Source organism: Crocuta crocuta, unplaced genomic scaffold (genome assembly GCF_008692635.1).
Source record: "Crocuta crocuta isolate KB4526 unplaced genomic scaffold, BGI_CrCroc_1.0 scaffold70, whole genome shotgun sequence".
Classification (NCBI taxonomy): domain Eukaryota; kingdom Metazoa; phylum Chordata; class Mammalia; order Carnivora; family Hyaenidae; genus Crocuta; species Crocuta crocuta.
Window position 1 is genome coordinate 7,741 of NW_027528417.1, and position 12,799 is coordinate 20,539.

Consider the following 12,799-nt stretch of genomic DNA (forward strand, 5'->3'; position numbering starts at 1 on the left):
CTCTCAAGCAGGCTGAGGCAGGGCTCCCAGGGAGGGGGGCTCCGGGGCCTGTCTGCTCTGTGTGGACTTGGCTTTCACAAATATTGTGGTGCTTCCAAATTCATTGAAGTTTTCTTCCTGATCAGAATTTGCGAGCAATCCAGGTCAGCTCTCTCAAGGTCTAGTTTTACTTCTGGGAATTTCAGCTGAGTGCAAAAGCTGGCCACAATAGCAGTCCCCGCAGGGGGGCTCGGGTCTCCGTGACGACCCTTCCTCGGTCTACACTGGAACCCCCACTGACCGCTGCAAAAGGCTGAGACATTTTGTACTCTCTGCCCAAGAAGAAAAAGAAAAGGAGGGAGGGGAAATCTTCTGATTATGAGCTGACCTGGACCCTCCCTCTCGCCCTTCCCCAGCCCGGCCTGAGCCCGCCTCACTCCGCCCTTTGCTCAGGTCTCCAGCTGCACTCAGGATGGAGGAAGCTGGGGGCACCTGGGGGGCTCAGTCGGTTGAGCGTCCGACTTCGGCTCAGGTCATGATCTCACGGTTTGTGGGTTCGAGCCCCGCGTTGAGTTCTATGCTGATGGCTCAGAGTCTGGAGCCTGTTTCGGGTTCTGTGTCTCCCTGTCTCTCTGCCCCTCCCCTGCTCATGCTTTGGCTCTCTCTCTCAGAAATAAATAAAACATTAAAAAAAAAAATGATGGAGGAAGCTGAAGGCCCAGCCCCGACACAGGCTGCCTCCACTCTGGAGGAGGATCTTCTGTCCTCTGGTGGCCGTCGGCTCCTCTGCAGGCCTTGGAGGGAGAGCTTATGTGTGTGTGTGTGCGTGCCCTAAGTGTGTGGATGTGCGTTTGTCGGTGTGGCTGCCCTGGCGAAGCCCGTGTGGTTAGCAGAAGACAGGGAGAGGTCCTCAATTTAGCCGAGGGGAGTGAGTCTCCCAGATGTGGGCACGGGGTGGGGGGGCCCTAGGGGGCCCTTCTGCGGGGAGGGGAGGAGAAAGAGATGCTGTCGTCTTCCCTAAGACCAAGTTCACGGTGCCGCCCAGAGGGCTCCTGGAGACGGCACAGTGGCCGACAGGCCCAGGATGCTCACTCAGGCCCCCAAAGGATTCCCCAGGGCAGGGAGCCCCCCCTCCACGCGCTGGGCTTCGCGCAGGACTTCGGTTCCCCTCCTCTGCGGGGCCCTGCAGCTAGTCCGGGGTGGGGCCGGGGGGCGGCCGTCTGGAAGCGGTGAAGGCGCTTACCCTGCGGACTGGGGGTCGGGGGTTCTTGTAAGGTACGAGCCCCGCGTCCAAGATAGAAAGGGTGGGAGAGACAGAGGGCACCGACGTCCCGCCCGCCCTTTGTCCCGGTGCTCAAGGCTGCGGGGAAGGACTCTGACCTTGGGCGAGGGCGCCCTGCGCAGGAGGGCAGCTGGAGCCCTGAGCTCCGGTAGCGGGAAGGTCAAGTGGAAGCCTTTCCAGCTCAACCGCGCCCCCGGGATGGTTGAGGGAGGCCGGGGGCTTGTGGTCTTCCCCCACTTCCTGTGTCTGCCATGTGAACCCTCCCCTGTCGCCTCCNCCAATAATTCAATTTTGGGTAAATAGAATAAGGCCTCATAATCCAAAAGCCATCACCTATAAACATATTTCAAAATAGTTTTGCTCCAATCATGCCTTATGAATAGATATCTAGTACGTGAGCATTCTATTATTTTCCCTCCCCTCTGGCTCCCAAACTCCCTTTTCTCCTCTTCCCACCCCGTGACATCCTTCCTTGCACCCATCCCAGCCGAGGACACCCCCTTCTGGCCCTGACTGGGAGGTAAACCCGGACGCTTTGGCCGCTGATAATCAGAACGTTTCTTGTGAAAGAGCGGCGTAAAGAGTAAAGTTCTGGGAAATGTGAAATGTCTCTTCGAAATATTTTTTTAAGACCCTGTTGAAGTGTGCAGGGAGCCCAGGGGGGGCTGTAAGAGGCAGGTGGGAAACCCAAGGGTCTGAGGGGAGAGGCAGGGGGCCNCAGGAAGGGTGTTTTTAAACACGGTGGGGAAAGCCGGGTGTAGACTGGAGGCTGAGGAGCCGGTGCAATGGCCCTGAGTCGTGGTGGCGGAGATTGTGAGGACATGGGGCGCCAGCCTGCAGCCCTGGCCGGACCCTCTGCCTGTGTGGAAGGAAGGGAGCAGTGCGCGCAGGTGCGTGTGCAGCGTGCGGATGCCCGGGCTGAGGGGCTGGCCCTATCCTGCCCCGGCCCCTGCTGCTCTGTGAGTCACTGGGGGGGCCGGGGGGGGGGGTAGCAGGTGGCTCTATCTTCCCAGGAGGACTGGAGTTATTTCTTTAACTACCTTACTTGTTCTCTTCTCACTACATAGATAGATAGATAGATAGATAGATAGATAGATAGATAGATAGATAGATAGATACTTTCCTAAAAAAATACCATGTGAATTGTTTTCTGATCTTTCCTTTCTCCCATAGTCACAGAGCTCCTACTCTGGGGATAGTTTGCTTGACTTTATTTTACCCCTAAATACTCCCCTTTGGTTCACACATTGTTCAGTTTTCCTGCTTGTTTTTCTAGAAAACAACTTTATGAAGATATAATTCAGGTATGATACAATTTAGCCATTAAGAGTGTGCAATTTCTGTAGTTTGTAATATGCTCAAGGGGTTGTGCGACCTTCTTCATTCTCAGTTTTAGAGCATTTTCCTCATCCTGAAAAGAAACCATGCCCATTAGTATGTATTCCCTATCTCCCTTTCCCACCGCCCTTCTCTTCTCCAACCCTAGGCCACTGCTAATGTGCTTATAGCATCTATAGATTTTCTGTTCTGGACATTTCATATAAATGGAATCATACAACATATGGTCCTTGGCCCTTTGTGAGTGGTTTCTTCCTGGAGCATAATTTCAGGATTCAATCATATCATAGCATGTAGCAGTACTTATTTCTTTAAATTTATTTATTTTGAGAGAGAGAGAGAGAGAATCCCAAGCAGCTCTACACTGTCACGGGTTTGAACTCATGAACCACGAGACCATGACCTGAGTCGAAATCAAGAGTCAGACATTCAGCCAACTGAGCCACCCAGGCACCCTGGTACTCTGTTTCTTTTTGTTGCAGAATAATGTACCATCATATGGATATGCCGCATTTAAAAAATTTGTTTACCGGTTGATAGACATTTGAGCATTTGAGTTGTTTCCACTTTGGGGCTATTATGTTCATGCTATTATGAACATTTGTGTACAGGTGTTTGTGTGGGCATATGTTTTCATTTCTCTTGCACATATCCCTAGGAGGGGGATTGCTGGATTACACTGTAAGAAACTACTAGACTGTTTTCCAAAGTGGCTCGGCCATTTTACATCCCCATTAGCAGTGTATGATGGTTTCATCCTCTTTATACCCCCACCCATATTGGTATTATCTGCCTTTTAAATTATGGCGTTGATGTGCATTTCCCTGATAACTGTATGCCTACGGCCATCTGTGTACCTTCTTTTAGAGATCTATCTATTCCGATTCTTTCTTTGCCCACTTTTGAATTAGGTCCGTTTGGTTTTGAGTTTCCTGAAGGAAGCATAACACATTTCCTGTGCTCTGTGTGACTCGATGTTATTTCTGTGCTTCTCGTGCCCAGTGCCTGTAAGTCCTTCATGACACGTCCCGCTATAACAAAACACCACAGACTGGGCAGTTCATGGTCAACAGAAATATGCTGCCCACAGCTCTGGAGGCTGGAAGTGAGAAATCAGGGTGGCAGCGTGGTCCAGTGAGGGTCCTCTTCTGGGTCAGGGAGGAAGGGCGAGGGAGCTCTGTGACATCTCTTTGTTAAGGACACTCATTCCATTCATTAGGGCTCCACCTTTGTGGCCTAATCACCTCCCAAGGCCCCACCTTCCACCACCATCACAATCTAGGTGTAGGATTTCAACATTTGAATTTTGGAAGGCACGGACGTTCAGACCATAGCAACTGCAATGGCCAGTTGAATGATTTCTGGGTTCTGGCCATTAGCAATCAGGGTGTTTTGAACATTTTTGATGGATCCTGACGTGCCAGAATTTCTCCACTGTGGGTCTTAAACTCTAACTTCACCAAATAATGTCAAGTGGTTTCCTAACAACCCTCAGCACATCCTTTCTTCATTGTGTAGAACTGCTGCCTCTCAAAAATCTAGGGTCCATCCGTGCAAGGTCTGATCCTGGTTTCTCTGTTCTTCCCCCAGCACTGTGAGTCTGTCCCTAGGCTAATGGTACATTCTTCTAATTACTAAAGCTTTATAGTTTATCATGACATAAAGTAGGGCAGATTTTTTTAACCTCTGGATTTTGGTTAGAGGAAGACCATATTTGGCGTGGTGTGGGTCAGGATATATACGAAAGCATTGATTAGAATAAATGGGGGGATCCATCGGTAAAGTGATGGCTGTAACTGGAAAGAACACTTAATACAGTGTTGGCCACATGGCTCATGGTACAGCACAGAAGGAGCCAAGTCTTGAGGTGAAAACAGGACTCTCCATGGCCCTTTGTTTTTCCTTCTTGTGGTCTTTCCCTCTATAGCAACCCGGAGGTCACAAGATTGTTCAGAATACTTCCCACTGTTCCTTGACCAGTCCTGCCTTCTGTATTCTGAAACATTGCGTACATCTTGGAAAATAACCATTAAAATAGAAGGTGGGCGCCTGAGTGGCTCAGTCGGTTAAGCATCTGATTTCGACTCAGGTCATGATCTCACGGTTCATGAATTTGAGCCCCGCTTCAGGTGGGGACGAGCCCCCGCCTCTCCCTCTCTCTCACTGCCCTTTTTGGAATTCTTCCTCTCTCTCTCTCTCTCTCTCTCTCTGCCTCTTGCTCACTTGTGCCCTCTCTCTCTCAAAAAAAAAAAAAATAGAGAGGCCTTTCAGATTTCACCAAGGAGGATTATCACTTTGTACATTATAGAGAAAAGGAACTTAAAAACCCATTGCAAAATTCCCTGATCCTGATTATAGAAACAACTAGATTTCTCCACTTTCCTATCAATTATAAGGAAGTGGTGTCCAAACCACTTGGAGTAAACTCTTAATCCTTCTTTTAATCCTTCTTTAAATTAAATAGTCCACCTAGCATCTTTATAAAGAAATGGAATAGCATTATGAGCAGTGTAATAAAATAGAAAACACCAGAAAATCACTCGTAATACGATTGAGCAAGGTTTAGTGAAATTCCATTTCAGTTATTTATAGCATGAATGAACGAATTCAAAATGCCAAATGCATTCCTTTTTTTTTTTTTTTCTAGGAGAGAGAGAGAGAGACAGCGTGGGCAGGTGAGGGTCAGAGAGAGAGGGAGTCACAGAAGCTGAAACAGGCTCCAGGCTCTGAGCTGGCAGTCAGCACAGAGCCCGACGTGGGGCTCGAACCCACGGACCGCGAGATCATGACCTAAGCGAAAGTCGGACGCTCAACCGACTAAGCCACCCAGGCGCCCTGCCAAATGCATTCTTAATGTAGGTCAAAGATTGTTAAATACAGAAATCTCACAATGGATCTAGGTATCAGGTTGGGCTGGAGAAACTTCGGAACGTCTGTGTAGAATTCTGTCCCCTGGGGGCCCTGGGGGGAGGCTTCGGCCCTTGAGGCCCACCCTAAGGAAGCTGTGGGTCCTCCACTGTGGAGTCCTACCTTGGCTTTCTCTTCTCTCCATTAGATAGGAAGTCGATAGAAGTCATATGAGATGGGTCTGGAAGCGGACCAGGAAGAGGTATCCACTTACACTTGTGTGGATAAATGAGTTTAACAGAATTTTCCTACTCTTCTTCTGTGATATAATAAAAAAATATATTTGGTCTTTGTCCCCAGTTGCTGGCACTGAGCTCCTGAAACCCTTGGAAATTCCCGAGTGAGAAGAAGAGTGTCCTGTGTGCCAATAAGATGACTCCATGTGGGGTCCCTGGATCACGTCAGGATGTCAGCCGCTCACCCAAACACCCGCCAGGTGATTAGAGAGCCAGAACTTTCAGCACCGCCCCAACCCTGTGACCTCCAGGGGGGCCAGAGGGACCAGAGTTTATGTTCAGTCAGCAACGACGGATGCTTTAATCAATCACGCCTAAGTAATGAAACCTTGATTTAAATAAAGAAAAAAGGAGGAGCACCTGGTGGCTCCATCAGTGAAGCGTCCAACTCTTGGCTTCGGCTCAGGTTATGATCTCACAGGTTTGTGAGTTCGAGCCCCGCATCAGGCTCTGTGCCGCCAGCTTGAGGTTCTCTCTCTCCCTCTTTCTGCCCCTCCCCCACTCACACTGTCTCGTCTTTCTCAAAATAAAGAAATAAACTTAAAAAAAAAAAAGAAACAAAAAGAAAAAAGGAAACCAAAACATTCTTTAAAGAGCTTCGGGTAGGGGTGCCTGGCTGGCCCAGTTGGTAGGGCATGTGATTCGATCTTTGGAGCCCCACATCGGGTATAGAGATTACTTAAAAATGAAAATAAAATAAAAAATATCAGTGCTTCTGGGCTGAAGAACACATCGGAACGTGGCTGTCCCAGAGACGACACAGAAGATCTGTGCAAACCACTCCCCGCCCCCCCGCACTTCCCTGTTTTTCTTTCATGTGATGGTTCCTGAGTTAGGTCCTTTTTATCCCCCTTAAAGTTTATTTATTTGGAGAGAGAGAGAGAGCAAGAGAGAGAGTGGGGGAGGGGCGGAGAGAGAGGGAGAGGGAGAGAGAATCCCAAGCAGGCTCCACACTGTCAGCACAGAGCCTGACCCTGGGCTCAGTCCCACTAACCATGAGATCATGACCTGAGCTGAGACCAAGAGTCAGATGCTCAACTGACTGAGCCGCCCAGGCGCCCCTCCCTCCCCTTTTTTTGAAAAATCCGTTTTGATGTTCTTTTCTTTCAACAGTTTCAAGTCTTTGTTGATGTTATCATTTACTTTGTTTAGAGTATTTCCTTTAGTTATTCTCTAAAGGTAGGTATATGCTGGCAATTAACAGTCTTAGTTACTTTTTGAAAATAACGTTTATTCCTGAATCACATGTTCACTGGATCTAGAATTCATTGCTGCCAGTTCCTTTCATTCTACTTCAGAAGCACCTGCTACTTCCTCTGGCTTCCGTGATTCAGAGGGGGCTTTCTTCACGGGTGTTTGGTGGACGTAAGGTGGGTCCTAATGACCAACTTCCCTGTGAGGCTACCTGCTCCCTGGTTTTGACTCAGGGGAACGAGCTTAGAGCTTTCGTGGGAGGTTCTGGTCTGGAAGCTCAATGGCGCTTGGTACACAGTAGGTGGTACCGTTTGGTTGAATCACTGAAGGAGAACTGGGCTTTTCCCGACTGTCGTCCCCTGGCCTTCATGGCATTTACGCAGCCGCACGGCCACAGGACGCTGACCTCGGTGAACATTTCCGTCCCGAGGCACCTGGAGCGATGGCTTCGCAGCCCGCGGAGCGTGGAGGTTGGAGGCTGTTCTTAGGCTCGTGGAGCCTCCCGGAGGCGGCTGCCCTTGGCCTGCTGGACGAAGCGCCAACCGGAGGGCCTGATGCAGTTTTCTCTTGGGGCTTGTTCCCGTGTCCCTCACTGTCTCATCTCTACCCCGTTCTGTAACTCTTAAAACATAAAACCAGGATTACTTTACTGCCTTACTGCATTTGAAACATTATTCTTGGGGCACCTGGGTGGCTCAGTCGATTAAGTGTCAGACTCTTGATCTCGGCTCAGGTCACGATCTTGCGGTTTGTGAGATCGAGCCCCACGTTGGGCTCAGTGCTGACAGTGAGAAGCCTCCTGGGGATTCTCTCTCGCCCTCTCTCTCACTGCCCCTCCCCAGCGTGTGCTCTCTCTCTCTCTCAAAAATAAATAAATAAACATTAAAAAACACATTGGACATAAGAGGGGTGCCTGGTCGTCTCAGTCAGAAGAGCATGTGACTCTTGATCTCAGGGTATGAGTTTGAGCCCCACGATGGGCATAGACATTATTAAAAAAAATAATAAACTTAAAAAAAACTTTAAAAAGATAAGAGAAACTTTATTTTTGTGTATTCTCTCTTTAACCATACCTTTTTTAAAAATTTATTTTGAGAGACAGAGACAGCACAAGTGAAGGAGGGGCAGAGCAAGAGGGAGAGAGAGAGAGAGAAAGAGAATCCCAAGCAGGCTCCGCACCGTCAGCCCAGTCTGACGTGGGGCTCGAGCTCACGGACCATGAGGTCATGACCTGAGCGGAAGCCAAGAGTCGGACACTGAACCGACTGAGCCACCCATGCGCTCCCTCTCCTGAAACATTTCTAAACAGAAGAAGAGCAGCTCCAACTTTTTCTAAAATTCAGTGAATATGCAGAAAAGATTAGCAGTTGAATTTGAAACAGGAGCAAAACTCCTGTGGCAATTTGTATTTTTGCAACATCAAATAAACTACAGGCTGAGTACTTTTTTGTACTGCTGATTCAAAGTACTGAATACCACCAACAAGCCCCGGTGAATTATCATGTTAACTTTGGAATTATTGTTAAATTGTTAGGTGTAATAATAGCATTGTGGCCACTTTAAGAAGTCTTGCTTTGTTAGAGATGGATACAGTGTACAGTGCAGATTTGCAGGGGAAATAATTTGATGCATAGAATTTGATTTTTATTTTTATTTATAATTTTTTAAATGTTTATTTATTTTTGAGAGAGAGAAAGACAGAGTGCGAGCTGGGGAGAGGCAGAGAGAGAGGGAGACACAGAATCCAAAGCAGCTCCAGGTTCTGAGCCGTCAGCACAGAGCCCGACGCGGGGCTTGAACTCACTGTGAGATCATGACCTGACCTGAAGTCCAATGCTTAACCGACTGAGCCACTCAGGCATCCCTAGAATTTGATTTTTAAGCTTCTGATCCTTTCCCCCTGCCCCCACCAAAATAGTGTGTATGGGAGGGGCGGGTGAGAATCAGGGGGGAAAAAGACACAAGAAAGGAAAATGCTGTTACCGGAAGTAGATAAAAAAATAGAATTCTCCCTGAATTTTGTGTATATTTAAACATTTTTTATAATAAGAACAAGTTACCAAGTTATCATGCTGAACACTGTGATTCACTGAAATCTACTGAGGAAAAAGTCAAATCAATTTAAATATTTGAATGAATCAATGAAAACACTGACCATAAAATACCATTTCCTCAGTATGTTTCCTGAAATCAGGATTCTGTGTTCAACCAAGGTCTTTGTGGAATCTTAGTTTGGGCCCTTTTTTTCCCCTTTTTTTCTAAACCAATCACTGCAAGTAAGTCCCATTCAAAATATTAAGTATTTGCGGAGAGATTAGACTCCCATGTTATAAAATAACTCTGATTGTGACCCACTAGGTTCAAATCTGTACAAAGACTGAGGGCGTTTGTCCTTAGAGTGTAAAATCACACTTTGTGCGACTGACAAACACCGCGCAGGTTGGACAGACGCCGCAAGTTCCTCATCTGCGTGCCGGGGTGCCCGCCTTTCAGGACGTCTTTCTTCCAGGGCCACGAGACCGAGCCTAGAGCCTCACGCGTGCGGACTTCCCGGCTTTTCTGCGGGTCACGACCGTGTCCATCTGCAATGTCCGAAAGCTCAAGCACGACGCGGTTCCTTTAGTAACTGGTGTCATGCATTTACAGGATGTACGTATACTATATCCATAATCTGCCCATATTATTTTATTTTATTAAAAAAATTGTTTCGGTTTCTTTATTTTGAGGGAGTGAGTGAGCAGGGGAGGGGCGGAGAGAGAAGGAGTGAGAGAGTCCCAGGCAGGCTCCCAGCTGTCAGCGGACACCGTGAGGCCATGACCTGAGCCGAAATCAAGAGTCGGGCGCTTAACAAACTGAGCCACCCACGTGCCCCTCATTCCCATTATTTTAAAAAGGGTATTTCTAGGGGCGCCTGGGTGGCTTAGTCGGTTAAGCGTCCGACTTTCGCTTAGGTCATGATCTCGCGGTCCGTGGGTTCGAGCCCCGCGTCGGGCTCTGTGCTGACTGCCAGCTCACAGCCTGGAGCCTGTTTCAGTCTGTGACTCCCTCTCTCTCTGACCCTCCCCTGCTCACGCTGTCTCTCTCTCTCTCCTAGAAATAAATAAAACATTTTTTTAAAAAAAGAGTATTTCTAGAAGCTACGACAGTCTAAAGCTGAGCGATGGGTAGCACCTTCGCGTGGGGAGGTCCCCAGTGTCGGCCGAGCTAACGCACCCGTGGGAGCAGAACGGGCCGTAGGAACGAGGACAGAGGTGGCACCTGCCTGAGCGGCAGACGGAGGCACACACCTGGCTGACCCGGGCTCGGCTGCTCCAGGTGGGGCGCCTTCCCTACAAGGCAGACACCCCGCCAGGTTCCAGGGGGCTCCGCATTATGCGAAGGAACAAAGGGCGGGCTCATAGGAAGACCACCCTGTGGTCTGCGCTTAGGCTGGGACGCTGTGAAGGAGACCGAGGGACAGGGCTCTCGCACAGGTAATTTCCTGGGGTGAGGGGCGGTCTCGGGGAGCCGGGGCTCGTAGGCGAGGGGGGAAGGAAAACCGGGCCCATCCCTGGGCCGCCAGGGCTGTGGTCAAGCGGGTCTGTCTCCACCCGGGATTCCGGGCTCAGGCGGCACACAGGCCCTGACAGAGGGGTGCTGGGCGGTGGGAACGTTAACTCGCCCTTCAGGCCTCATGGTAATTGTGATTTGCTGAAGCTTCAAACACCGAAGCCCTTGGGTGCCCCATTCAGTGACTGTTTTGAGTAAAGCGTTCTGATTGGTTTTGAACAAAAACACACCAAGATTTAAAACAATTCATTGACAGGAGGTGTCTGGATGTCTCAGCTGGCTAACAGCACACTTTGGCTCTGGCCATGATCTCACCGTTCGTGAGTTCGAGTCCCACCCGGGGCTCTCTGCTCTCAACACAGAGCCCACTGCAGATCCTCTGTCTCCCTCTCTCTATGCCCATCCCCTGCTCGCTCGCTCGCTCTCTCTCACAAATAAGTAAATAAAACATTTGAAAAATAAAAAAATTCATTTACAAAAGTGAGTACAGACACTTGGTTGGACTTAGAAAGCAGTTTTGTGAAGGCTCAAACACTTCTTTTTTTTTTTTTTTTCTAGGAGAGAGAGAGAGAGAGCGCGTGAGCAGGGGAGGGTCAGAGAGAGAGAGGGAGATACAGACTCTGAAACAGGCTCCAGGCTCTGAGCTGGCAGTCAGCACAGAGCCCGACGCGGGGCTCAAACCCACGAAACGCGAGATCATGACCCAAGCGAAAGTCAGACGCTTAACCGACTAAGCCACCCAGGCGCCCCAAGGCTCAAACACTTCTAAAATCTGACGATTAGCACCGAGCTTTGAATGAAAAACAAGCATATTTAAGAGGCTGGTCATCTGATGTAACGAAAAGCCACTTCCACGGAGGGAGCGATAACCACACGCTCTATAGGTGCGCACATTAGAGCCAAGTCAGGACGCGGCCTCCTGGAGACCCCGAAGGGGGCCTTGAGGCTTTCTCAGCAGAGCTCTCTCTGTTTTGGGGGGGGATGTGGGGGCATCCGTGACACCTGATGTGACGTGGGCCATGAGTGAATGGCCAGCAATTCTTGAGACATTTTTGCTGCAAAAAGATGTTTTTATTAAAGCACGAGTACAGGAAGGGGCTGCCCAGAAGGCGTGACACAGGGATTGTGAGGAGCGATTGATTATATACTTTTTATTTTAGTGTTTATTTATTTTTGAGAGAGAGAGAGTGAGAGAGTGAGACAGAGAGAGAGACAGAGCAACAGTGGGGGAGGGGTCAGAGAGAGAGGGAGACCCAGAATGGGAAGCAGCTCCAGGCTCCGAGCTGTCAGCGCAGAGCCCGACGCGGGGCTCAAACCCATGGACTGTGAGATCATGACCTGAGCCGAAGTCGGTCACTCAACAGACTGAGCCGCCCGGGCGCCCCGAGAGGCTTTCTGTGACTAGGGAAGAAAGGTGGAAGAGTATTAGGTAGCCGATGGGTAGCTACAGACGCACTGCCCTCCCCAGACAGCCCAGGATGCTCAGATGCTCTGTCTCGAATTCCTACTGCTGCCACACCCGGGGCGGACTGTGCCTGGGTCGAGGGCTTAGAAAAATTCATGCTGTTGGATTTTCATACTGTTCTCTGAGGACATGGAAGGGTCCGCAGAGTGGCTTCAAGGGGTCCACAGACAATAAATTATTTCCTACTAAAGAGCGAAGATGGAATACTCTCACGGCTCACCTCTGTCGTTTTTCTACGCTTAACATCGGCTCAGGGCAATGGGCAGGGACCTTGTTTACGAAAAAAGAAATCTCACAGTGGTTGCGTTGTCCTGTTCGCGCTCTCAGAGAAACGTGTTGGGGCGCCACTGAGGCAGGGCCGCCGAGGAGAAGAGGCTGAGAGAGACACAGCAGACGACTGGTGGCACTGAGCATGGCCACGTGGGACGGGTTTCTTCCCCGAGCCCAGGAGAGGAGCAGCGCGGGCTGCGTGGACCAGGACGCAAATCCTCCTCTAATGGGGCTGCGCTCGCCCCGAAGCCGACCTTGGAGTCAAGGGAAGAGGGAGAGGGTCGCCTGGAACTTTAGAAACAAACCGCAGTGATGACTGTGTTGAAGATCATCAGTTCTCAGTCACAGGTGTGCTGTCTACACTCGCCGTGGACTTCAGATTTACAAGATCAGACACCAGAGTTTTAGTCTGCCAAGGGGCAATCCAGTAGAGAAGCCAGAGATCTGACTGTGGGCCGGGCGGCGTGACAGGCACTTTTATTTTTTTAGCAGATTACACGGGATTTGTGATTTTCTCAAGGCACTTTCTGAACAAACTACCAGATAACAAAACGGGACACTCTTGGCTGCTTGTCCAGC